Genomic DNA, 27,066 nt, shown 5'->3' on the forward strand with positions numbered 1-27,066 from the left:
AATCCTGGGGACAAGGACCCTCTTAACTTCAGAAACTCTCTTTTCTTCTGAACCCCTTGATTCCACATGATCCAACATTATATGTGCATCACTCCTCTTCCCTACAGCTCTTCAAGCCCTTGTCCCTGGTACCTGAAAGTGAAAACACTCCCTCCTCTGAAACTCCTGTTTCCCAGTCCTGTCACCTTTGACTTTCCTTGCACTCTCCTCACCAAGCACCCAGTTACTGCCCCTAACTCAATTGAAAAGTGCAGTCTCTTTCTCCTGGTCTTTCTCTCCTGCCCTGCTCCCATCATCATCCTGCCAGCCTCTGTGTCCAAAAGATGACCTAGCCGACAGTGGCTACAAAGCTCCTTAACCTCTTGACCTCAAGGAGATCACTTGACCACTCTCAGCCATTCTTACAGCTATACCCTGGATCATGTGAAAGCAAAGGCCAAAATGCCCACTTCTAACCAATGCCACTATTCCTTCTGGCCAGCTTATCCCCTCAGGTACAATCTACTTTCTTGTCATGACATCCCGTCAAACCTTCAGTTTTTCAGCTGGTCTCTTTGCCATTTATTCATCATCTTTTGCATTACTATGAATCCATTATTTATTATTTTAAGTTCCAGGGTACATGTGCAGGATGTGCAGGTTTGTTATACAGGTAAACATGTGCCATGGTGGTTTGCTGCACCTATCAATCCATCACCTAGGTATTAAGCCCAGCATGCATTAGCTCTTTTCCCCAATGCTCTCCCCATTCCCACCCTCCCACAAGAGACCCCAGTGTGTTGTTCCCCTCCCTGCATCCATGTGTTCTCATTGTTCAGTTCCCACTTATAAGTGAGAATGTGTGATGTTTGGTTTTCTGTTCCTCTGTTAGTTTGCTGAGGATAATGGCTTCTGGCTCCATCCATGTCCCTGTAAAGGACATGTCTTGTTCCTTTTTATGGCTGCATAGTATTTTATGGTGCACGTGGAATTTTTTTTTACAATGTAGAATTTTTTCCAATGTGGAATTTTACATTTTCTTTATTCAGTCTATCATTGATGGGCATTTGGGTTGATTCCATGTCTTTGCTATTATGAATAGTGCTGCAGTGAACATACATGTGCATGTATCTTTGTAATAGAATGATTCATGTCCCTTTAGGTATATACCCAGTAATGGGATTGCTGGATCAAATGGCATTTCTCATTCTGGGTCTTTGAGGAATCATCATACCATTTTCCACAATGTTGACTAATTTACACTCCCACCCAAAGTGTAAAAGCATTCCTAGTTCTCTGCAACTTCACCAGCATCTGTTTTTTCTTGACTTTTCAATAATCACCATTCTAACTAGTATGAGATGGCATCTCATCGTGGTTTTGATTTGCATTTCTCTAATGATCAGTGATGTTGAGCTTTTTTTGTATGTTTGTTGGCTGCATGAATGTCTTCGTTTGAAAGTGTCTGTTCATGTCCCTTTGCCCACTTTTCAATGGTTTTTTTTCTTGTACATTTGTTTTAAGTTCCTTGTAGATCTGTGTATTAGACCATTGTCAAATGGATAAATGGCAAAAATTTTCTCCTACTCTGTAGGTAGCCTGTTTGCTGGATCCTTTCTTGTCCAACCCAATTTCCAAAAGCATCTCTTTCTTTTCCCACAATGATCAACTCACATAACTCCCCTTCTGTAGCACCCTCACTGAAAACCTTTAATCTTGGACCGACACTACCTTCCACCTTCTGTGGATCCCACACACTTGGCTGTAATGTGCTTCAGCATGTTCTTGGTGTGTTTCCTAAAGGAAAGTATGGCAGAGTCTAAGTTGGTGTCACTGCAAACAGAAGTTGTCCCACCGCAACTGTTTCCTGTAGGACACTCAACCATCTTACTTCCTAAATCACTTCTCTCCTCCATTCTCACATAGTGGCTATTCCAAAATATCACTACTGTTTTCAGTCCCCAATGTAATCTTTGTCCATTTCACTTTGCAAATCAGCTCACATCTTACTTCACCAAAATAGATGCTATCCGCAGAAAACTCCCTTCACACATACAACATTTGCATATCTACATTAATTCTCATTTCTTCCTAATCTGCCAGGTGGCATGTTCTTCCATCAATTCACTCAAACACCTTTGTTTCTTAATTTAGAATCTCTTCTCAGGCTAGGCGCAGTGTCTCACGCCTGTAATCCCAGCACTTTGGGAGGACAAGGTGGACGGTTCTCCTGATGTCAGGAGTTCATGACCAGCCTAGCCAACATGATGAAACCCCATCTCTACTAAAAATACAAAAATTAGCTGGGCATGGTGGCACGTGCCTGTAATCCCAGCTACTTCAGAAGCTGAGGCAGGAGAGTCACTTGAATCCAGGAGGCGGACGTTGAAATAAGCTGAGATTGCACCATTGCACTCCAGCCTGGGCAACAGAACCAAAGTCCGTTAAAAAAAAAAAAAAAAAAAAAAAAAAAACTCTTCCCATAACTTCATTCTATTCTTATTTATGTATTTATTTTTGAGACAGGGTTTTACTCCCATTGCCCAGCCTGGAGTGCAATGACGTAATCTTGGCTTACTATAAACTCCTCCCAGGCTCAAGGCTTCCTCCCACCTCAGCTTCCCAGGTAGCTGGGATTATAGGCATGCACCACCACACCCAGCTAATTTTTGTATATCTAGTAGAGACAGGTTTCACCATGTTGCATAGGCTGGTCTTGAACTCCTGAGCTCAAGTGATCTGCCAGCCTCAACCTCCCAAAGTGCTGGGATTACAGGTATGAGCCACCACACCTGGCCTCTTCTTTATTTTTAACCTTTATCTTTTGAGCATCTCTTACAAAAGCCCTCCTTCAACCTAAAGTTTCCCTCTTGCATCCCCATCTCTCCCACCCTGGAAAGCCAAACATCTCAAGAGAATAATCCATACTTTCTATTTCTTTTCTCCCTAGTTACTCTCCATTCAACTTATTGCAATGGATCATATGTACACTTTTTTTGGGCATGTATATAAGCCTAGCAATGAAATTTATGGGTCAGAATTCAGCATTTTTTCCACTTTACTAGATAGGTCAGTTTTCCAAATGGTTTCCAAATTACAAATGTATACTCCCATTAACACTGTATGAGAGAACCAGCTGCTCTGCATCCTCACCAACCTTGGTATTTTTGGTGTGTTTCATTTTAGCCATTCTGGTGTATAGGTACTAGCATTTCACTGTGGTTTTAGTTGACATTTCCCTGAATACAACGTTGAGCAAATTTTCACATTTATTGGTCACTTAGATAAGTGCTTTTGCAAAGTGCCTATTCAAGTATTTTGCCCATTTTTCTATTGTGTTTCTTTTTTTTGTAAGAATTACTGATACGTTCTGAACATGAGTGCTTTGTGGAAAGGATTTATATGTATGGCAAATCTTTTCCTGTTTTCTTCACCTATATCTTCACTCTCTACAATATCTTTTGATAAGCAAAAACCTTAAATGTTAATATAGTTTATTTTTTTCCTTTATCTGTTTATTTTTAAATCCTGCTTTTTTATTTCTAATTTTTTTTTTTTTTAGATAGAGTCTTACTCTGTCATCCATACTGGAGTACAGTAAGCAATCTCAGCTCACTGCTACCTCTGCATCCCAGATTCAAGCATTTCTCCTGCCTCAGCCTCCCAAGTAGCTGGGATTACAGGCATGTGCCACCATACCCAGTTAATTTTTTGTGTTTTTAGTAGAGTTATGGGTTCACTCTGTTGGCCAGGCTGGTCTCAAACTCTTGTCTTCAAGTGATCTGCCCACCTCAGCCTCTCAAAGACCTGGGATTACAAGTGTGAGCTGCCATGCCCAGCCAGGTCCCACTTTTTTAAAATAAAAAATCTTTGCCTATTCCAAGTTTATAAAATGGTCATCTATATTCTAAAAGTTTTATTCATTTACTTTTTATAATTAGAGCTGAAATCCATCTGGAGTTGATTAGTGCTTACAGTATAAGAAGGATGTTATTCAAGTTTGAATCCCTAGCATCTAATATAGCACCTAAAATTCAGTTAATCCTTAATCAACATTGTCAGAATTAAATAATGACAAAGCCTTTGGGAGATATGACAGGGGAAAGCAAAATTCAGGTCAGGGCTGTGTGGCATCACGGATCTCCCCTGAGCATGTCATACACAGTGTTGTGGGTTTCCTCACCTCCAGTCACTGCCCACCTTCTACAGGTCCAACTTCTAACATATCTTCATCCAATCCTTGATCTTTAACCAGAAGCCAAAACCGCAGAATTGTTTGATCATTATGATTAAAGGAGTAGCATCTTGGGAAAACTATGGCCACGTTACATTTCAACATCTTCAACCACAAAAACAGACTGCATGGAAAACAGAATGCTACTTTGGACCTCTTTAAAATAAGTCATTTTTATCAAACAAAGATGATAAAGTACCATAAATGGAAGGCTAACTGCTTCTCACTTTCTAGAGTTCCCTTTTAAAACATAGCAGGAAAGATACATGATTGTCTCTTGAACTAGACAGGAAATCTACCAGTCACTGTGGGTGGACCAGTTTGTATATGAACACATCACATTTTACTCTCTGGGTATCCAAGGTGCCTCCATAGATTATTACTCTTTGAGGTGGAAAGATATTGAAATACAATGTAAAAGATAGCAAGACAAGAAAGGGCACACAATGAAATCTTAGACTTGATCCAAAAGGGAGTGGAAACTCACATTCAGACCTAATGAAAAAAAGATGCTCTGGTCAGACCTGTAGCAGAGAAAATTATTTTCTCAGTGAGGGTAGCTGGGAAAACAATGAGTTTCTAGGCTACGCCCATGGCCCAAAAAATAGTAGAGAAGGCAACGCTGAATACACAGTTTAAGAAAAGCCTGACTTTACAACTGATTCCATTTTCAAAATAAAAGAAACAGGAAGACAAACATTTCTGCAGGCTCTGTGGCTTGTGGCTGTGGGAAAGTGATGATGCTGATCAGTGGAGCTGAGCTGACAGCAGTTCAGGTGCACTAACGGGTCTGCAAGGGAGATGCACGTGGAACAGTCAAATGAGACAACCTGGATATTGAGAGCCTCATCTGAGAACCAAGAGAACCAAGATCCAGACCAGTTTCCTGCTGTCCACTGAAAAGACTAAAAGACACAAGATGGTACATTGCATGGCATTAGCTACTTGGCTATTGGGATCCCCAAGTGCCTGACAGGTGACACAGGGGCTTAGATGACAAAGAAAACTCACTCATGGAGCCTGATAAATATTTATTGAGCACCTTTTGCCGGTAAGTCTGCCAATGGGCCTAGCACTGTGATTGATCAAATGGCCTCAAACTTTTCAACAGTCAGAAGATCAAGATTCAATTGGGAGCAACAGCTCATACCTATAATCCCAGCACTTTGGGAGACCAAGGTGGGAGGACTTCTTGAGCCCAGGAGTTCAAGATCAGCCTGGGCAACATAGTGAGACCCTCTCTCTTCAAAAAATAAAAGATAAAAAAACATTAGCCAGGTATGGTGATGCATGCCTATTCTCCAAAATACTCAGGAGGCTGAGGTGAAAGGATCACTTGAACCCAGGAGGTCAAGGTTTCAGTAAGCAATGACTATGCCACTGTACTCCAGTCTGGGCCTTGGAGTGAGAGCCTGTCTCCAAAAAAAAAATCTGGATTCAAATTTAAACTCTGGCCAGGCATGGTGGCTCACATCTGTAATCCCAACACTTTGGGAGGTTGAGGTAGGTAGATAACACTTGAGGTCAGGAGTTTGAGACCAGCCACCAGCCTGACCCACATGGTGAAACACCATCTCCACTAAAAATACAAAAATTAGCTGGGTGTTGTGGATGGGCACCTGTAACCCCAGCTGCTTGGAAGTCTGAGGCATAAGAATCACTCAAACCTGGAAGGTGGAGGTTGCAGTGAACTGAGATGCTACACTGCACTCCAGCCTGGGTGACAGAGTGAGACCCTGTCTCCAAACACAAACAAAAACAAACAAAAATATTTAAACTCCATCCCTTATCAGCTGGTAAGACCTTTGTCACATTGTTTGTTCCTTTAAGCCTCATTTTTCTCATCTGTAAAAATGAGCATCTGGATTCAATGCGTGAACTCCCTTCAGCTCTGAATCTCTGTGGTGCATTCTCTGAGGACATTTACCTCTCTATGGGACTCAAGTTAAACAGCCTACACCATCCATCATTTTTCTGTCTGAGGCTTTATGTCTCTAATCAGATTTGGGTAAATTTTCAGCCTCTCTCTGTCTCTTCCTTCCAAGCCAATAAAACCTGTATGGGTTTGTTTTGTATTTCATCTAATGTCATTATTCATTCTAAGAGTCACTGCCTAACCATTTCCCTGCCTGTAGCATAATTAGCTATTAAAGAGCTACACTGGCATGCTTTTCAAACTTGCATCCTCTTTTCTGAGGTAGATTGATTCTAAACTGATTAAAATATCTCAGAATTTTAAATACAATTTTTAAAATGCAACAGATTTTCAAGACTGCCTCATGACTCTGCCACACCAAGGGAGTTAGCTGCCAACTCTCTCTGACTGCCAAAGAAGACAAATAAATAATCCTGATGGTGGTTTTAAAATGAGAGGCAAGTGCCCAGTTCTTAGGATGACAGTGCCACCCTCACCCATTGACTTCTCCAGGGTAAGACACCAAGGCCAATGTTTCAGATTTTTCCCAGAAAGACAAAGTAGCCTCCTGGACCAGTATGCTCAGTTAACAGATAAAAATCACTCACCATCTTCCCTTCCTTCACATACACCCATCCTCTCAATAAAGAAGTACTCCTTTCTCTTTCAAAACCCTGCTAAAGTTCACTGCCTCCGTGAAACCTGAGCAGGATCTCTCTAGCTATTGATCCAGAAGCTGCCTTCTAACGGCCTTACCTAGAATCTTGGACCCCTTGTTTTGAGCCTTCACATCAGTGGACTTTTTTTTTTTTTTTTTTCAGATTGAGTTTCACTCTTGTTGCCCAGGCTGGAGTGCAATGGTGTGATCTCAGTTCACTGCAACCTCTGCCACCTGGATTCAAGCAATTCTCCTGCCTCAGCCTCCTGAGTAACTGGGATTACAGTCATGTGTCAATATACCCAGCTAATTTTGTATTTTTAGTAGAGATGGGGTTTCACCATGTTGGCCAGGCTGGTCTTGAACTCCTGACCTCAAGTGATCCACCCATCTCAGCCTCCCAAAATGCTGGGATTACAGGCGTGAGCCACTGCATCCTGCCTTCAGTGGACTTTTGATCTAACCTTTCAGATATCTTCCACGTGAACCAGGACCATCATCCTAAAATCGGGCTATGAGATCCTCCAACCTAACAGTCAGCATCCCCACCCATCATACTTGCCAATGCCCAGATATCCGTGTCACTTGCATCACTTCCAACTCTTTGATATGTCCTATAAATGCCAATAAAATTAACCAAGTGATTTCTTGGTATCAACAATACTGGCTTGGACTACTTGCTGTATTTTGATCTCTTTGGTATTCTCAGAACCAGGACTATTTGCAGAATCTAACACCATCATAGGACCAGACAAAAATGGTCCCTGGTGGGTGTCCCAGGCACCTAGACCCTACCAATTTGAGTGACCAACTGGCACAGCCAGGAGCAAAGTGCACAGCATTCAAACCTTATGGAATGATGGGTGTCTGTTCTTTGTTTTCAATGTCTTTAGAACGTGTGTTTTTCTTGTCTTTTCATGTTAAGTTGTAGGACTCTCAAGCTAAAAACCATGCGCATTCCCTTTGAATCCACAGTGGAATTAACTCCTCGTTTTCATTTATCAAGCTTTGTTACCATGCTAACTATGACAATGCCAAAGACAACAAAGGTTACCATATCCAGGTAAGGTTAATAGGTATTGAGGACCTGCATCTCAAGACTCCAACCAACATCACAATCATTATCACATCCATGATCTATAGGATGAAGGATTCTGTTTTCACTCACCAGCCTCCCCTGACAAGCTGCAGGAATAGAACCCACTACGGCTGACAGAATGAACCTTCTGCCACACCTGCACAAAGCTGGTAAGAAGATAATTTCCACAGGAATGCATGTGACTTTAGATCAGAGTTAACACTTCTGTTTAGAGGCAGGTCCTCCATATTTAATACAAAGCTTTCTTTTCTGGCCTGGCACAAAATTATTTGGAATGTTTCTGCCCTAAGGAAACAGAATGTAGAAACAAAGCTGTTTTTTTTGTTTTTTTTTTTTTTTTTTTTCTTAATCTCCCTTCAGGTCTTATCTCCAGATAATGAAATTCTGTCATTAGGCTTGTAAATACTCCTCACTTTAGGAGTGATGAGACTCAAACTGTGAGTCTAGGGATTTTCCTGGTAACAGCTCAGCCAGGAAAATCAAAGCTGAGTTTTCTATCCTTGGTATCAAAACATTCCTATTCAGTAAACAAGTGGTTACCAAACGTCGTAAGGGCACTTTATATTCTCCAGGGGACTGAGAGCCCCTGTCATGTTCACAGTCTCCAGTGGGGACTCAACTGGACCTAAAGCACTCAGGCAAGGCCACATGCTCTATGCTCCATACTCTAATTAGCCCCAAGTTCTCCAGGAACTTGGAGCAAAGCTGGCCTGGCCTTGAAGTACCACCAAGAGTTCTAAATTAAGCAACAGGAAGGAGGCATTCCAGGTAGAAACAAGAGCATGAACAGAAGAAAGGCAGGGCAATGTGTCTTTGGGGGATAGTGAGTGAATCCAATTCATTTGGACTCCACTATGTCGGGGAGCATACAGAGGGTACTAGGAAGTTGGAATTCCTGGAGACGCTTTCCATCATGAATGGCTGTATTAGTCCGTTCTCACACTGCTGATAAAGACATACCTGAGACTGGGTAATTTATAAAGAAAAAGAAGTTTAATAGAATCATAGTTCCAGGTGGCTAGGAAGGTCTCACAATCATGGCGGAAGGCAAAAGGCACATCTTACATGGCAGCATGCAAGAGATAGCTGGTGCAGGGGAACTCCTCTTTATAAAACCATCAGATCTCATAAGACTTATTCACTATCATGAGAACAGCATGGGAAAGACCTGCCCCATGATTCAATTACCTCCCAGACAGTACCTCCCATGGCATGTGGAAATTGTGGGAGCTACAATTCAAGATTAGACTTGGGTGGGGACACAGCCAAATCATAACAATGGGCCTTCATTTAACCTTTGCAGACAACAATTACACAGCCCCACCAACTGGGAATGATAGAAGAAACATGATGCTTGGAAAAGTGCCTTATGTTCTTTAGAACCTACTTGATTGATTAATACAGATCTCAAGGTGGCACCTTGTCTCTGCTTCCAGGATAGGCCAGTGCATTGCCATCCTTTCATCATATGTCTCTCTTTCTTGCTAGACTGTGGGCTCCATGAGGGCAGTGACTGTTTCTGACTCAACTTTCAATCCTCAGCATTTGGCACAGTGCCCAAAACATAGTAGGTGCTCAGTAAATGTTGAACGGATTAATTAAATTAAGGAGTTAACAGATATGAGCATGCGCCCTACTCATCCTGGCCACTTGATTTGCATAAAAAGTGTTGGAAAACAATTGTTCATATGCATAAACTATATCTAGGGAAAATTGGTGGTGGTGTAAGCAGCAGGAGAACCAGAAGTAGTCATTCCACAGTGCAGCATTAACCAATGGTGCAGGCCTCCTTTCTGATGCCCATAACTGCTGGACACCAAAACCAAGAATCACGCAAGAACCCACGTAAATTTCTTGCCAAAGAGTGCATGAAGCACAGCCTATCATTCGAGATTGCCTCTCAATGACTTTGAAGCAAAACACTGGGTTTCTAAATTACCATCACAGCTAAGCAAATTGATCATCTGGAACTTGTAGCTGGCTTGTTAGACTGTATCCAGGGAAAGGGTGGCGGGGGCTGGTAGCAGGTTTGGCTCAGCTGCCTATAATTTTAAGCGCTTAATGGGATGATAATTTGCTGTTCAGTATGTTCATTTTGAAAAGCTTCCCTAATTCAGAGGGGAAAATGAATAAAACCAAGCTTTTTGCTCCAAATCTGTGTGGAAACATCAATATCCTTCCATCAAGGAAACAGGTGGTTAAGAAGACATGGAAACATGGAAGAGACTGCTAGTGTCCCGCAGAAAATAAAATGTGCATGTTGCGTGGTTAGTTGTATTAACTCACTATGAGAAGCTTCCTATAACCAGAGCTAAAATTCTAGTTCTTTTACACCAGGGGTCTGCAACCCCCCAGGCCACAAACCAGTACCAATCTGTGGCCTGTCAGGAACTAAGCCACAAAGCAGGAGGTGAATGGCAGGCAAGTGAGCAAAGCTTCATCTGTATTTACACCCACTCCCCTCCGCCTCCTGTCAGATCAATGGTGGCATTAAATTCTCAATGGAGCACAAACCCTATTGTGAACTGCGCATGCAAGGGATCTAGATTATGCGCTCCTTATGAGAATCTAAGGCCTGATCATCTATCACTATCTCTCATCACCCTCATGTGGGACCATCTAGTTGCAGGAAAACAAGCTCAGGGCTTCCACTGATTCTACATTATGGTGAGTTGTATAATTATTTCATCATATATTATAATGTAATAATAAGAGAAATAAAGTACACTATAAATGTAATGCAGTTGAATCAACCCTGAACCATCCCCAACTGCATACTCCCTGCCTAGGACCATGGAAAAGTTATCTTCCATGAAACCAGTCCCTGGTACCAAAACTGTTGGAGACTGCTGTTCTACACTATCCATCCCAGTGCTTCACAGTCCCCAGGAGAGTTCATGGAGCTGCACAGTGAAGGAGAGAGACAAATGAACAGATGGGGGGGGTGTGTGTGTGTGTGTGTGTGTGTGTGTGTGTGTCTCCTCTATGTGTATCAGGTTACTGGGACTGGCATTTCCTGACAACAGCTTCCATGAGCTGATAGTCTAGAATATTTTCCACTCCAATCAAATGTGAAGTGTTTCTAATGACATTCATTTAGTTGATTTCTTTCTTAATACATCTCATACAATTACACATCTTTCTTGCATCTGAAATTAATTCTACATGCATTGTAAGTTTCTCAAGGTAGATCATGTTTCTACATTGCATATTTTGCATATGAAACCCAAAAATTGTATTGCACACAAAGCCTAAAGATACCAAAACATGAGCTTTCTTTAAGAGCTACAGGCAAATTATTCTCAGTAAGAGACAAAAACTTTTTTATTAATTCCCAAACTCATCAAACATTTACAGAGACCCTATTAGATATGGCAAAGGATAAAAATTATTATAAACAATCCCTTTTATTCATTTATTCTTTAATTGTTTGAATATTTATTTATCTCTTCTAGTGTCAGGCACTGCTATTAGCTAAAAATTCAAGATGAATAAGGTATCATGTTACAATCCAAGAATACACACTCCAGAGATTTACATGCTGAATTATTATTAGCTTATCTCTGCCCAAAGAAAGAGGGAAGAGAATGTAATAGAAAGGTGGAACTTCAGTTGTATTTATAATGTTTTATTCCTTTATAACACCTAATAAAAAGAATATTAACATTTGGAAAATTTAAATGGCAAGTACACCGGTATATGATATATTATTTTTCTGCTTTTCTTGTATATTAGTATATAGTTAAGCATTGCTTTGAAAACTATCATGATGATGATGATGATGATGATAAAAACTATGTAAAGAGCAATGTTAGAAATCTGCAAAGGGCTAGGCACAGTGGCTTATGCCTGTCATCCCAGCACTTTGGGAGGCTGAGGCGGACAGACCACTTATTCTCAGGAGTTCAAGACCAACCTGGGCAACATGGTGAAACCCCATCTCTACCAAAAAAAAACAAAAATATTAGCCAAGCATGGTGGCACATATCTGTGGTCCCAGCTACTCAAGAGGCTGAGATGGGAGGATGGCTTGAACCTGGGAGGCAGAGATTACAGTGAGCTGAGATTGCACCCCTGCACCCCAGCATGAGTGACAGAGCAAGACTCTGTCTAAAAAAAAAAAAGAAAAGAAAGAAAAAATTATACAGAGTATTGTGGAGTAATAGAAAGTGCATAAAATCCAGTTTGGGGAAAAGAATAGGTCTTGAAACCTCTTCCAGGAAGCCCAGAGCTGAAATGCTTCCCCAGGAGTGAGAGTCAGATGCCCCCCGCCAAAAAAAAATCTACTGAGCAGATGAGCAAGACAGACCCAAGACAGAGAAACAGGGCAAGACCCCATCTCATTCTGTTCCTGCTGCTATAACAGAATATTCTAGGGGGTGGGGCCAAGATGGCCAACAAGAAGCAGCGGTGATTGGAGGCTCCCATCAAAAAAACCATAACAAGTATGTGAATCATTCACCAGCAACCAAGGTATCCAGGTTCTCTTATCAAAATTGACTAGAAGGCTGGCGTTACTCATGGAGAGAAGGAAGAACAGTGTGGTGTGGTGGCTTACCTGAGAGCCAGGCAGGGAAGGAGAAGCCCCTCCCCACAGCCAAGGGAGGTGCCTCCTTAAACGTCATCTCAAGGCATGGGAGCAAAACAGATGAATAGGACCTGAAGTGAAGCCCCAGCAAACTGCAGCAGCCTTACAGAAGAGAGACTTGACTATTGAAAGAAAAACAATCAGAAAGTAACAACAACATCAACAAAAAGCCAATACAAGGGTCGGCAACCTCAAATACCAAAATTAAACAAGCTCATGAAGATGAGAAAGAATCAATGAAAAAATGCTGAAAACCCCAAAGGCCAAAGTGCCTCTTCTCCTCCAAATGATCACAATGTCTCTCCATCAAGGGTGCAGAACTGAATACAGGATCAGATGGACAAATTAGCAGAAGTAGGTTTTAGAAGATGGGTAATAAAAAAAAACTACAATGACCTAAAGGAGCATGTTCTAACCCAATGCAAAGAAACTACAAACCTTGATAAAAGATTAAAGGAATTGCTAACCACCGCAGCCAGTTTAAAGAGGAACATAAATGACCTGATGGAGCTGAAAAACACAGCACAAGAACTTTGTGAATCATATACCAGTATCAACAGCTGAACTGACCAAGCAGAAGAAAGGACATCAGAGTTTGAAGACCACCTTACTGAAATAAGACATGCAGACAAGAATAGAGAAGAATGAATGAAAAGAAATGAACGAAGCCTCCAAGAAATATAGGACTTTATAAAAAGACCAAACCTGTGATGGACTGGAGTACTAGAAGGAGATGGGGAGAATGAAAGTAAGCTGGAAAACACACTTTAGGATATTGTCCAGGAGACCTTCTCCAACCTAGCAAGGCAGGTCAGCATGCAAATTCAGGAAATACAGAGAACACCATTAAGATTCTCCATGAGAAGATCCATCCTGTCAGGTGATTACAGTACCTTGAATCATCCAGATATTCCTTGTTCTCATTTCCCAAAGCCAGGACCCATAACTCAGCACCTTGTCTGTCAAAGATGTAATTTTATACCAAAGAACCCAGAGACTTTGTCTTCGCCCACCAGGTATTAGGTACTACCTCCAGCCTAGGCTGGGCCCTTGCTGGCTACAGTCTCTGGACATTTAACCTGAACTACTGAACCACCTGGGGAGCCTGTTCTCAAGTCTGAGCCACACTTCCTTCTGCCTTCCTCTGTCCTTGTACTGTTGGGTTCTGTTATGATAATAGGTCTGTTGCCCAATATCTGCAGCAAGGCAATACGCTGAGACACTGGGACAGCAGAGAAAATGGTTTAATCACAAGACTACCAAATGAGGAGACGGCAGGGAACCTCAAAACCATCTCCCTGAGGAGTTTGGGACTAGGGTTTGTAAGAGTTCTGGAGGAGGAGGCTGAAGCATGGAGATCACTGATTGGTCTAAGAGTACAGGGTGAAGTCAAGGGACAGAAAGAAGAAGAAACTGTATTCTCATGGTCATTCCATTTGCTAGTTTCCCTGTGGGAGTCTTCAAATTGGTTGGCATTAGCTATCTCCCTGGAATTCAAGATCTGAAAAACATCTTAATCAATTCTTAAACCAAAGTCTTATGATGCTAACATCAGAGATCCTATCTATAGGAACAACTGGGATGCAAATAGTCAGTATCTAGTGACCTTTGGTTATAAGGAAGTAGGTCAAAGTGCAGCCTAATAAATGCTTAATTATAACTCTATGTCTGATCCAGAATTCCTGTTAACCCTGTGAGGATGGCTTCCATTCTAAGGCAGCCTCCAGGATAAGCCATAAAAGAATCTCCAGATTGTTAATAAATGATCAAACACCACTTATCAAAGAGCTATGGTGAGCCAATGCACCATAGGACAGTGCTTCTCAGACTCCCATTCTGGATCCCACTTGCAAATTAACCACAGCCTCTGCTATGAATGGCAGGGTCTTGGCCTTAACCCAGAAGAGAGAGCAGAGGAGGGCCATTTGCAAGCCCACCAAATAAGGATGGAGTTCCTGTCCAACCTCACCAGCTGCTGTTTGGGAGGGAGGCAGGCAAACCACAAACCAACTGGTCAGAATATAAGCCTTACACCACGGTTGCTCATGACAGGCCTTGATCCAGATGGTAACCAGGGCAAAGGACATCCCAGGCAACACAGCCAGGAAGACACACAAGCTCAAAATTACTCTGATTGGGGAGAGGGCACCACACTGAGTAAATTGAGCACATAAACCTTCAAAAGCTTCTTCTCCCTACTACGGAATACATATGGAGCACATATGAAAGATACTAAAGCTGTTCAAGGACTTTAACAAAAAATAGGAATGAACCATACTTCTATGCAGAAACGGAACTATTAATTGCATATTCTGAATAATAAAATGAGCCAAAGCTTATTTTTAAATTTTTTATTGTTGGTTGACTGTGTTTGGAGGAACCAGAACCATTTTGAACCAGAACTAAACTTGAATATCAAAATGTTCTCAGAAATTAGGCAATATTTTGCCAAGATCAAATCAGAAATGAAAACAAAAAACAAGTACAAGATAACACAGGGTTGATTAAAGGGTTTTTCTTAGAAAGACAATGGACAATTGGAAAGCCCATTAAAATAAAAATTCACTTTTTACACAAAAAGAAATAAAAATTAAAATAACAGGTTAGAAAAATACTTGTATCTATTCTAACATGGAAAGAGCTCATTCAAACTAATTTGTAAAAATCAGTACACCAGTAGACCCCAGCAGGCACAAACAACAGGCACAGGAAGAAATGTAATTGGGAAATAATATACAAAAAAAAAAAGATTACCCTTGCTAATTTTTTAAAAATGAAAATAAAACTACACTATCATATTGATTTATATTCACTATAATTAATACCCAATCTAGGAACTTTCTGGCCTAATGACCCATTTGTACCTTGTTTTTGCTAATTTATACCAATACAAACTCTTTTGGGAAACAATACAGCAATCTATATTAAGACATAAAAATACTCACATCTCTTGACTCATTCTCTGGAAATGCTGAAGGAAGTTATTCAAAAGAAGAAAGAAGCTATACCCAAAAAGTTATTCCTTGTAGGGTTTTTATAACAAGTATTGGAAGTGTCTAACAATAAGGGATGGTGAACTTAATGACGGTACATCCGCTCTGAAATAATACCACAGCTCTAAAACAGTGCTGATGAAGAGGAACAATGCAAGAACATGTTTATCACAAAATTTTAAGTGAAAATGATATATATTACACAAAATTCTATTCATACACTGATTATAATTATGCTAAAGGATGTTGGCAGGTGGGTAAAAAATGAAAAAAAAAACTAAAAACAGTTATGTTTGGCTGGTGGGCTTATAAGATGTTTATTTCCACTTTGTTTCTGTAAGATACTCAGAGTGATGGTACCACAGATTCAACTGAGACCAAAGAAGCCCATCATGGGAGCCCGAGGAAAGCAGCCACAGCTCCCCTTCCTAGTACAAGCATTCAACAGTAAGCTCCCACACAATGAATCAGACTGCAGTAACTTTCAGTGCTGCCTCAGGAACACTATCCCTGGCTCCCACAATGCAAAGATTTTCCAGTACCCCCACAGTCACCTCATTCACAGTTAAGCAAGAAAGCGCAGCTACCAGACAGGATGACGACAGATGTCCAGGCACTGAGCCATCCATAGCTGTTATTTTTCATTCACATGGGCATGTGCCGGATCCAGCAGATGAAAACCAGACCTACCCCCTTCCCGTGCTTATGTGTTTTTTCCCCCTACTGCTGCTGCTGTAACAGCTAAGTGCCAATTATCTCCCAACCGTGAAAGCAAATATTGTGATAGCCCAACAAGCTCTACAAGCGTTAGAGGACACTGGTGGGGATGACTTAGTCTGTCCTGGCCTCGGTGTCTTTATTCATCGTAACAGCGGTCATTAAGGGAGGATCTAGTAGGTGCAAAGCTTTCTGCTAACACCTTCAGCACTTTGCATTCTTTATTTTCTCATTTATCTCTCCGCATCTTGTTGTTGCAGTGCTTCCTCCTGCCCCTAATCTAGAGGTAAGTTTGCTTTTCTTTGTCTAGAAAAAGCTCCATTAAACCACCTATTCTCAGGACCCAACTTCCCATGGACAGATATGAATAATTTCTTCAAATATGTGAAGGCCTGACGTATTGTGGTATTGTATTGCAGTAGGTAGTATTGCAGTAGGTGCTTTAATCAGGGTTTTCCAGAGAGACAGAGCCAATATGGGAGGACAAATATAGATAGATAGATACATACATACATACATACATACATGCATGCATACAGATTTATTTTTAAGGAATTGAATCACACAATTGTGGAAGCCAGCAAGTCTAAAGTCTTCAGGGAAGGTCAGTGGGCTAAAGACCCAAGGAAGGATTAATTTTACAGCTAGAGTCTGAGGAATGTCTTAAGGCAGTTTCCTGTTCCTTGAGGGATCTGTCTGTATTTTCCTAAGGCCTTCAACTGATTGGATGAGGCCCACCCACATTATGAGGGGGTAACCTGCATTACTCAAAATCTCCTGATGTAAATGTTGATCTCTTCTAAAAATACCTTCATAGCAACATCTAGACTGGTGTTTGACAAAATTTCTGGGTACCTGGCCTAGTCAAGTTCATACATAAAATTAACCACCACAAACAGGGCCCCTAAAACAGCAAGAATTAGATCAATAACTACATATTACAAGATGCATATTTTGCCATCTACTTGGGTTGCAGAAAAAAATTGAAATGGCTCACTTGTGAGGCAATGTGCTCCTTGTCCCAGGAATATTCAAGTTAATGTTGGATAATCACCTACTAGAAATATTGCAAAGAAAATAACTACTGCACAGGATATTAGGATTTCTAGTGACCTCTACATATTCTTCTGATCCAAAATCATATGATTATAACTGGCACTGGTAACTCATGTAAACTACTTTTAATTCCAAAGATTTAAAATATTTAAAAAATTAATCTCATTTTATAGATGAAGAAATTGAGATTTGAAGGGGTTTAATGGCTTGTCCTAGAACTAAAATCCAGGTCTGTCAGTCCAGGCTCTTTCCATGACAGTGTGATCTGAGATGCTAACAAAACATTTCAAGACAGTCATTAGCCACACACGCTCACTTCTTGATGCCATTCCAAGCTTATTTCCACCCTGCTCATCAGCCCACCTTCAAAGAGTAGCAGCTCCTTACAAGTAAAGCATAAAACAAACTCCAAGAACAAAATGGGGCTGCTGTATAAAAGGATGATGTGTATATTGGGTCAGGACAAAGCTCTTCTTGATCACCTTTCCTTTACTTAGCATGGTCAGGCCCAACCTGAAAGCACTCGGTGGGATTCCAGGGAAAGAAGACATAAAGAGAAGCCCAGATCACTAGAGAGGAAATTACAGCAGAATTTGAAAATGAATCCCTAGCCATTTATAGTGTGTGGGCTTGGCCTAAAGTAACCTGTGGATTATAAAGACCACCCTGCAGAATAAAACACCTGCAAGACAGACAAACCATGTTCTTCTAATGTTGGCCCACTTTGATGGGGGGCTAACAGTCTCTCTCTTTATTCTGTCTGGGGGGAAGAAAAAGGGAGAGAAAGGCAGGCAGCAAGGGAGAAGAGAATCCCTTCTACCAGGTATTTTTCACTATCCCTTGAGCACCCAGTATAGGAATTAAGCTGGTAGTCAAGGGGCACTGGGAACATGGACCTTGCCACTTTCCCAGCAATGACAATACCAGGGATCAGTTTCTGAGCATCTTGGTCTCCAGTAGAGAAAATGTGAGGACTACATTCACCATGAAAAGGCACAAATACCATTATACCACCCACAGCCCCACTGCCATCTTCCACATTCCCTCCTTCCTGTTTTACTCTTCCTGCCACAATCAAATCTCAAAGAGCACCCCATGGGTGATATGCAACTGGCACCTCAGCAGAGTTCCCAAAAATGTTTCCTTAATGACTAATTTATTCACTGCTGTTTTGTTCTTGGAGAGAATTTTTTTGTCCTTTGTGCTTCATGGTGTCTTCAGCCCATTGAAAGCATTTCTGACACATTTCCCTTTGTAGTTTTTAAAAAGAAGTAATTATATAATGGCTGACTTCTTTTGGTTATGTAGGAAATCAACATCTCAGTAGCTTTTTCAGACATGCTTAATAAGAAAGCCATTAGAAAGGCAAAAGAGAACCCTATCATTATTTTCTGGTTTCCTCTTTAATTATAGACAATCATCCTGAAGGAGGTGGGGGCAGCTCCTGTGACAAAAGTTGTCTAGCATTTAACAGAACCATTTGGAACCAGATTGAGCAGACCGACCTTACGTCAACTTGCAGATGCTTGACAAAAACTGCTTAAGGGTACTTGGATGAAATGAGAAGCTAATTCAGCCTTTTCTCTTTTCCCTTCACTCAGAAAATAGGGATGTTTGTTTTATTTTATTGTAATTCTTTGCTCAGAAAGATTAACATAGGTCTGCCTCAAAGACATTTATTAAAGCATGGTACATCCCAAAAAATCTTACTCTTTTTTTTTGCCTAAGTAACACAATTATTACCACCATCATAAAAGCCACTGAGATTTTTCCCATTTCCATATGCCCTCCTTCTACTACAATCCTGTCTCTAGAAAGTTAATTCTGAATTTCTCTTATACTGCAATTATTTATGATAGGAAGTTTATGATAGGAAGGAAGGAAGGGAGGGAAAAACAAAGGAAGATAGGAAAGAAAGAAGAAAAGAAAGAAAGAAAAGAGAAAGGGAGAGAGAGAAGAAGAGGGAGAGAAAGACGGAAGGAAGGAAGGAAGGAAGGGAGGGAGGAAGGGAGGGAGGGAGGGAGGAGAGAGAGAGAAGGAGGGAGAAAGAAAGAAAGAAAAAGGGAGAGAGGGAGAAAGGAAGAAAGGAAGAGAGAGAGAGAAAGATTGATTGAGTTTAGGGAATTGGATCACATAATTGTGGAGGCCAGCAATTCCAAAGTCTCCAGGGTCCACAGTCCAGTTTAGATGCTGGTGCTGGGGACTCAGAATCTGTCATGAAACACAGACACAGTAAAATCAAACACCCCTGAATCCAGAAGGGAACAATTCTGTCCAGGAACATCATGGAATGGCAAATTGAAACAATATGCAAGATACCTGCCTGCTTTCTATCCAAGATGTTCATTTACCTGGCTTCTCACAGTTTATAAAGCTAAGGGGAAGCTGCCAGTGGCCTCCATAGAGGACCATCCCACCATTACTCTATGAAGGGCACACTGTCTTCTTACTACATGAAATTTCTCATTCTGTTTATTCAGTGCTGCCCAATAATGCCCTACAGTCTTTGAGATACAGTGGAGAGAGTCTGAAATAGTTTCCCAGTTTTCCATGGGATTAACCCAAACAGGATTTACTTTGCTATTTGTTTTACATGTTTTGTTCAAGTAGCCTTTATTATTGTTCTCCCTGTTACAAGTCTCAGAACGGTAAAGTCGAGGGAGAGATCAAGATGGCTCACTACTAACAGGCAGCATGTGCCTCCTCCATGGAGAGGAATCAGAAGACACTCACATTTCAAAGAGATCATCTAGGGTTCACCAGAGAAGAGACAAGAAGCACCAGAAGTAAGGAGAGGGTTTGAGGCAGCTTTTTCAACTGGGAACTGATTGAGAGCCAGGAGAGGCTTCTGAATGCAGGAAAACAGTAAGCAAAAAACTCCCAGGTCTTGGCTTTTATGATCTTGGCTACAGAAAAAAAAACCCTTAACCCACTAGGCCCTTGTGTTTGACATATAGAACTGCCTAACAATTGCACAGAGATGTTGTTCCATAAAGGGAACCCACATGGAATCTCACAGGCATCCACACTACAGCAGCCTCAGCTAGGTGCCATTTTGAGGCCTAGGTACCAGAGATCTACAGACACAGTTGCTGCCATTGTATTGCTCCAAGGAGGGAGAGGGGAAACCAGGCACTTCCATGCACCCCTGGAAGGGTCCCTGCTGCCCTGCTGCAGGCTGCTGTTGAGACTGAGGTGTGAGTAGACCGCACTCCCCACAATTTCTTGCCCATGCTGCTTGCCTGAAGGGAGCCTGCCCTTTCTCGTCTCAGCCCCAAGGCACCACTTGAGAGTTTAACACTGAGCTGGGTCCTGAGCTCAGGCTGAGTTCAGGCTGAATCACTGTAGCTGCCAACTGGCCAAGAATGAACAGGAACAAGGCTATCCTATGCATACCTAGGACAATACCCACCATCCTGCCACATGCTGCTGTGAGATTAAGACTAAGTGGGCCACACTCCCCACAGCTTCTTGTCCATGCTGGTCACCTGAGGAAGAGCCCCATCCCCTCTGGTCACAATCCCAGAACTGGCAGCATTTTGGGGGTTTAACTGTGGGTTGTGACCCATCCTCAGGCTGAGTTCAAGGTGATGTGGCTACAGCCAACATCCAGCCAACAGAAGGATAGAGAAGACCAAGCTTTCCTAAACACACTTAGGACAATGCCCTACTATGAGAAGCTGTGGAACCAGGAACTAGCCCACCCAACCCATCACAGCTGCTAGGAACACAACATGGACTACTTGGGTACCAGTGGGTTGCTCCACCACCACTATTGCCATCACCCACACCACCACACCAGATGCCCAGGGGTGAGATGTTGATCACCACCTGTGTAGGTCTGTACTGCAGACCCTGACTCAGCAATGGATGAATGAAATATTCTGTCACACACAGAATACAGTGTAAGAGTCAGGCTGGGGATGGTCAGCTCCTTTCAGAGGGTGATTGCAGCTAACCAACCATGATTCCCTGTTCCTCCTTACATTTATTCAGTATAGATTAATAACAGAGGTTCTAAGTCAACACACTTGTGGATAATTAACATGGTTAAAAGAGTGGTTTTATGCATGATAAAAGCTTTTGGTTTCAGGGCCCAGAATAAACACCATTAACAGACAATTCCCCTCAGTCTCCCACTGAGGGGACCATCCAACACAAAGTTTAATTGAATAAACAAATTAGAGTAGGGACAAAGGAATGTAGGGTAAACAGACTTAACTGGGGAAGCTTTTATTATCCTGATCTTTGATCCTATGACTTAAAGCTCTAACGTAAGAACTGGCTGCCTTCAGCCCATCTCATTAAAACTTTTCAGGCTTCCAAAAGTTTTGAGACTATAATCTATATAACTTCCCTAATATCTCCCTTAATATTGTGTCAGCCACCCCACATGAATCCCAACATCGAGGCCTAAGAATTCACCCACACACTTGAAACACCACTCCCACTACTGGCTTCTAAGCAAGCCACTTGGAGGCCCAAGAATCAGCCCTTCAGGACCTACTAAAAACAGAGCAGTTTATGCTGCTTTGAAGGCCCCAGTAGTGCCTACTGGGGCCTGAAGACTAGCTCAGTTAGCATCTATGTTTCCAACAAAACTTCGCTACAACCTAAACTAATAACTATACTCTAAGCCACAGAGGAAATAACAGATATCCCTCACTGCATGCACTTCCAAAAAAGTCATTTTTTAAATCACACTATTGTAGGTACCCAAAATTAAAGCCAAAATATCCTACTCAACCAACAGCACACATACACTTTCAGGAAAAAATTCTCCCCTACAAAAGCAATTTCAAAAAACTGAAACAAGGAACTGCTACATCAGTTGTGCAGATACCAATGAAAGGACCAGAAAACATTAAAAAGCAGGGAAATATGACACCACCAAAGGACCACAACAATTTTTCAGCAACAGTTTCCAATAAAAAAGAATTCTTCAACAATCCAAATAAATAATTCAAAATATTGATTTTTAAGAAGCTAAGTGAGATGCAATAGAAACCTGGACATCAACACAAAGGAATCAGAAAACCAATTCAGGATATAATGAGAAATTTTATCCTTTAGAGGATATCTTTAAAAAAAGATTTTAGGAACTAAAAAGTCCAGTGAAGAAAATACAAAATACATTCAAAAACTTCAATAACAGACTGGACCAAGCAGAAGAAAGAATTTTAGAACTTAGACACAAGTTTTTTTTTTTAATATAAACCAGTCAGACAAAAATAAAGAAAAAAAATTAAAAGAATCAGCAAAGTCTTTGACATGTCTGGGACTACCTAAGCCAATCAAACTTACATATTATTGGTATTCCCAAGGGGGAAAAGAAACCAAAAAGTTTTAAAAACCCATTTAAGAAAACAATCAATGAAAACTTTCCAAGTCTAGCAAGAGTCAGACATTCAGATATAAAAGGCCCAGCTAATTCCAGACAGATACATTGCAAAAAGGACTTCACTGCTACGTATTATGTTCAGACTATCTAAAGTCAGCATGAAAGAAAGATTTTTTTTAATTAGCAAGAGAAAAGCTTCTAGTAACCTATAAAGGAAATCCCATCAAATTAACAGCAGACCTTTTCAGCAGAAATCTTACAGCCCAGAAAAGACTGAGATGGCATTTTCAAAATGCTGAAAGAAAAAAAAAACCATCAGCCAAGAATTTTATATCCAACACTTCATCAATGAAGAAGAAATAAAGTATTTCCCAGACAAACAAATGCTGAGGGAATTTGTTACCACTAGACCAGCCCTACAGGAAATGTTCAAAAGTGTCTTAAGAATGGGAACAAAAGGTCAATATTCACCATCACAAAAACATACAGAGATATAAAACTCACAGTTTTTATAAAACAATCACACAAGGGAGGAAGAGAAAGGAATCAAATGGCAACACAATAGAACTTTGGTTCTGGGAGATATCATAACAGTCTCTCAGACCACTGTGCAATCAAATTAGAATTTAGGATTAAGAAACTCACTTAAGGCCAGGTGCAGTGGCTCAAGTCTGTAATCCCAGCACTTTGGGAGGCCGAGGCGGGTGGATCACAAGGTCAACAGATCGAGACCATCCTGGTCAACATGGTGAAACCCCGTCTCTACTAAAAACACAAAAAATTAGCTAGGCATGGTGGCGTGTGCCTGTAATCCCAGCTCCTCAGGAGGCTGAGGCAGGAGAATTGCCTGAACCCAGGAGGCGGAGGTTGCAGTGAGCCTAGATCATGCCATTGCACTCCAGACTGGGTAACGAGAGCGAAACTCCGTCTCAAAAAAAAAAAAAGAAACTCACTTAAAACCACACAATAACATGGAAATGAACAACCACTCCAGAATGACTCTCAGGTAAATAAGGAAATTAAGGCAGAAATCAAGAAGTTCTTTAAAACCAATGAGAACAAAGAGGCAATGTACCAGAATCTCTGGGACACAGCTAAAGCAATATTAAGAGGGAAACTTATAAATGCCCACAATGGAAAGCTAGAAAGATCTCAAACTGACACCCTAACATCACAATTAAAAGAGTTGGAGAGGCACAAGGAAACTAATCCAAAAGCTAGCAGAAGACAATAAATAACTAAGATCAGAGATTGAAGGGGATAGAGACACAAAAAACCCTTCAAAAGAATCAACAAATCCAGGAGCTGGCTTTTTGAAAAAAATAACAAAATAGTCCACTAGCTAGATTTATAAAGAAGAAAAGGGAGAAGAATCAAATAGACACAATAAAAAATGATAATAGGGCTATCACTACTAACCTGACAGAAATACAAACTGCCATCAGAAAATACTATAAATCCCTCGACACAAACTAGAAAATCTAGAGGAAATGGATAAATTCCTGAACACATACACACTCCCAAGACTAAACTGGGAAGAAGTGAAATTCCTGAATAGACATATAACAAGCTCTGAAATTGAGGCAGTAATTAATACCCTATGAACCAGAAAAAGCCCAGGACCAAATGGATTCACAGCTGAATGATACCAAAAATACAAAGAGAAGCTGGTACCACTCCTTCTGAAATTTTTCCAAACAATTGAAAAGGAGGGACTCCATCCACCCTAACTCATTTTATGAAGCCAGCAACATCCTGATACCAAATCTGGGAAGAGACATGACAAAAAAGAAAAAAGAAAAAAAACTTTAGGCTAATATCCCTGATGAACATCAACGCTAAAATCCTCAAACTGAATTGAGCAGCACAACCAAAAACTTATCCACCATGATCAAGCTGGCTTCATCCATGGGATGCAAGTCTGGTTCAACATACACAAATTAATAAATGTAATTCACCAAATAAACAGAACTAAAGACAAAAACCACATGATTATCTTAAGAGATGCACAATAGGCTTCTGATAAAATTCAACATCCCTTTATGTTAAAAACTCTCAATAAACTAGGTATTGATTGAACATATCTCAAAATAATAAGAGTTATTTATGACAAACCCACAGTTAATATCATATTGAATGGGCAAAAGCTGGAAGGATTCCGTTTGAAAACCAGAACAAGACAAGGAGGCCCTCTCTCACCACTCCTATTCAACAGAGTATTGGAAGTTCTGGCCAGGGCAATCAGGCAAGAGAGAAATAAAGTGTATTCAAATAGAGAGAAAGAAAGTCAAATTGTTTGCAGATCACATGATTTTATATTTATAAAACCCCATCACCTCAGCCCAAACTCCTTAAACTGATACACAACTTTAGCAATGTCTAAGGATACAAAAACAATGTGCAAAAATTGCAAGCATTCTTTTATACCAACAATAGACAAGCAGAGAGTGTGCATGTGTTCAGTCACACGAATAAACTCCCATTTGCAATTGCTACAAAGAGAATAAAATACCTAGGAACACAGATAATGAAATATGTGCAGGACCTCTTCAAGGAGAACTACAAACCGCTGCTCAAGGAAATAAGAGAGGACACAAACAAATGGAAAAACGTTCCACCCTCACGGATAGAAGAATCAATATTGTGAAAATTGCCATACTGCCCAAAGTAATTTACAGATTCAATGTTATTCCCATCAAATTGCCCTTAAAATTCTTCACAGAATTTGGAAAAACTCATACAGAATCAAAGAAGACCCCACAGAGCCAAGACAATTCTAGGCGAAAAGAACAAAGCTGGAGGCATCACACTACCTGACTTTGAACTATACTATGACAGCATGCTACTGGTACCAAAAGAGATATATAGACCAATGGAACAGAATAGAAGCCTCAGAAATAACACCACACGTATACAACCATCTGATCTTCGACGAACCTGACATAAACAAGCAATGGGAAAAAGATCTGGGAAAACTGGCTAGCCGTATGTAGAAAACTAAATGCAGACCCCTTTCTTATACCCTATACAAAAAAAATAACTCAAGATGAATTAAAGGCTTAAATGTAAAACACAAAATCATAAAAACCCTGGAAGAAAACCTAGGCAATACCATTCAGGACATAGGCATGGGCAAAGAATTCATGACAAAAACATCGAAAGCAATTGCAACAGAAGCCAAAATTGACAAATCAGATCTAATTAAACTAAAGAGCTTCTGCACAGCAAAAGAAACCATCATCAGCGTGAACAGGCAACCGAATGGGAGAAAATTTTTGCAATCTACCCATCTGACAAAGGTCTAATATCCAGAATTTATATGGAACTTAAACTAATTTACAAGAAAAAAACAATGACATCAAAAAGTGGGAAAGAATATGGACACTTCACAAAAGAAAACATTCATGTGGCCAACAAATATATGAAAAAAGCTCAACATCATAGATCAAAGAAATACAAATCAAAATCACAATAAGATACCATCTCACACTAGTCAGAATGGCGATTATTAAAATGTCAGAAAGTAATACATGCTGGCAAGGCGGTGGAGAAATATGAACGCTTTTACACTGTTGGTGGGAATGTAAATTAGTTCAACCATTGTGGAAGACAGTGTGACAATTCCTCAAAAATCTAGAAACAAAAATACCACTTGACCCAGCAATCCCATTACTAGATATATATCTAAAGGAATATAAATCATTTGACTAAAAAGGCACATGCACACAGATGTTTATTACAGCACTATTTACAATAACAAAATTATGGAACCAACTGAAATGCCCATCAATGATAGACTGGATAAAGAAATGTGGTACATATATAGCATGGAATACTATGGAGCCACAAAAAAGAATCAGATCATATCCTTTGCAGGAGCATGGATGAAGCTAGAAGCCATCATCCTCAGCAACCTAACACAGGAACAGAAAACCAAACACTGTATGTTCTCACTCATAAGTGGGAGCTGAACAATGAGAACTCATGGACACAGAGAGGAGAACAACACATGCCAGGGCCTGTTGGGGTTGAGGGGTTGAGAGAAGGGAACTTAGAAGATGGGTCAACAGGTGCAGCAAACCACCACAGCACACGTACACCTAGGTAACAAATCTGCACATTCTGCACATTTATCCCATTTTATTTTTAGAAGAAATAAAAACAAAAATTAAATAATATATAAATTAATTAAATAAAATAAAAATCATATTAAGTATCTTCTCAGACTACAGTGGAATAAAGCTAGAAATCAATACCAATAGAAACCTTTTTTGTGAGACAGGCTCTTACTCTGTCACCTAGGCTGGAGTGTAGTGACATGATCACAGCTCACTGCAGCCTCAAACTCCCAGGATCAAATGATCCTCCCAACTCAGCCTCCTAATTAGCAGCTGGGGCTGCAGATGCACGCCACGATGCTTAGCTAATTTTTTATTTTTTTATAGATGTAGGGTCTTGCCATGTTGCTCAGGTTGGTCTCAAATTC

The 27,066-nt window shown here is 40.7% G+C and overlaps 2 long non-coding RNA genes across 9 annotated transcripts in view; one reads left to right on the plus strand and one right to left on the minus strand.

The window, feature by feature from the left end:
* LOC118146779 (uncharacterized) overlaps positions 1-27,066 on the minus strand; it is a 358,558-nt gene that overhangs the window by 174,358 nt on the left and 157,134 nt on the right. The gene's annotated exons all lie outside the window — the stretch shown is intronic.
* Positions 20,269-27,066, plus strand: part of LOC118146780 (uncharacterized) — a 28,247-nt gene continuing 21,449 nt past the window's right edge. Inside the window, exon 1 of the long non-coding RNA XR_004732752.3 lies at positions 20,269-20,436. This is a non-coding gene — a long non-coding RNA (uncharacterized LOC118146780). The remainder of the gene's footprint in view (positions 20,437-27,066) is intronic.

This window comes from Callithrix jacchus, chromosome 13 (genome assembly GCF_049354715.1).
Source record: "Callithrix jacchus isolate 240 chromosome 13, calJac240_pri, whole genome shotgun sequence".
Classification (NCBI taxonomy): Eukaryota; Metazoa; Chordata; class Mammalia; order Primates; family Cebidae; genus Callithrix; species Callithrix jacchus.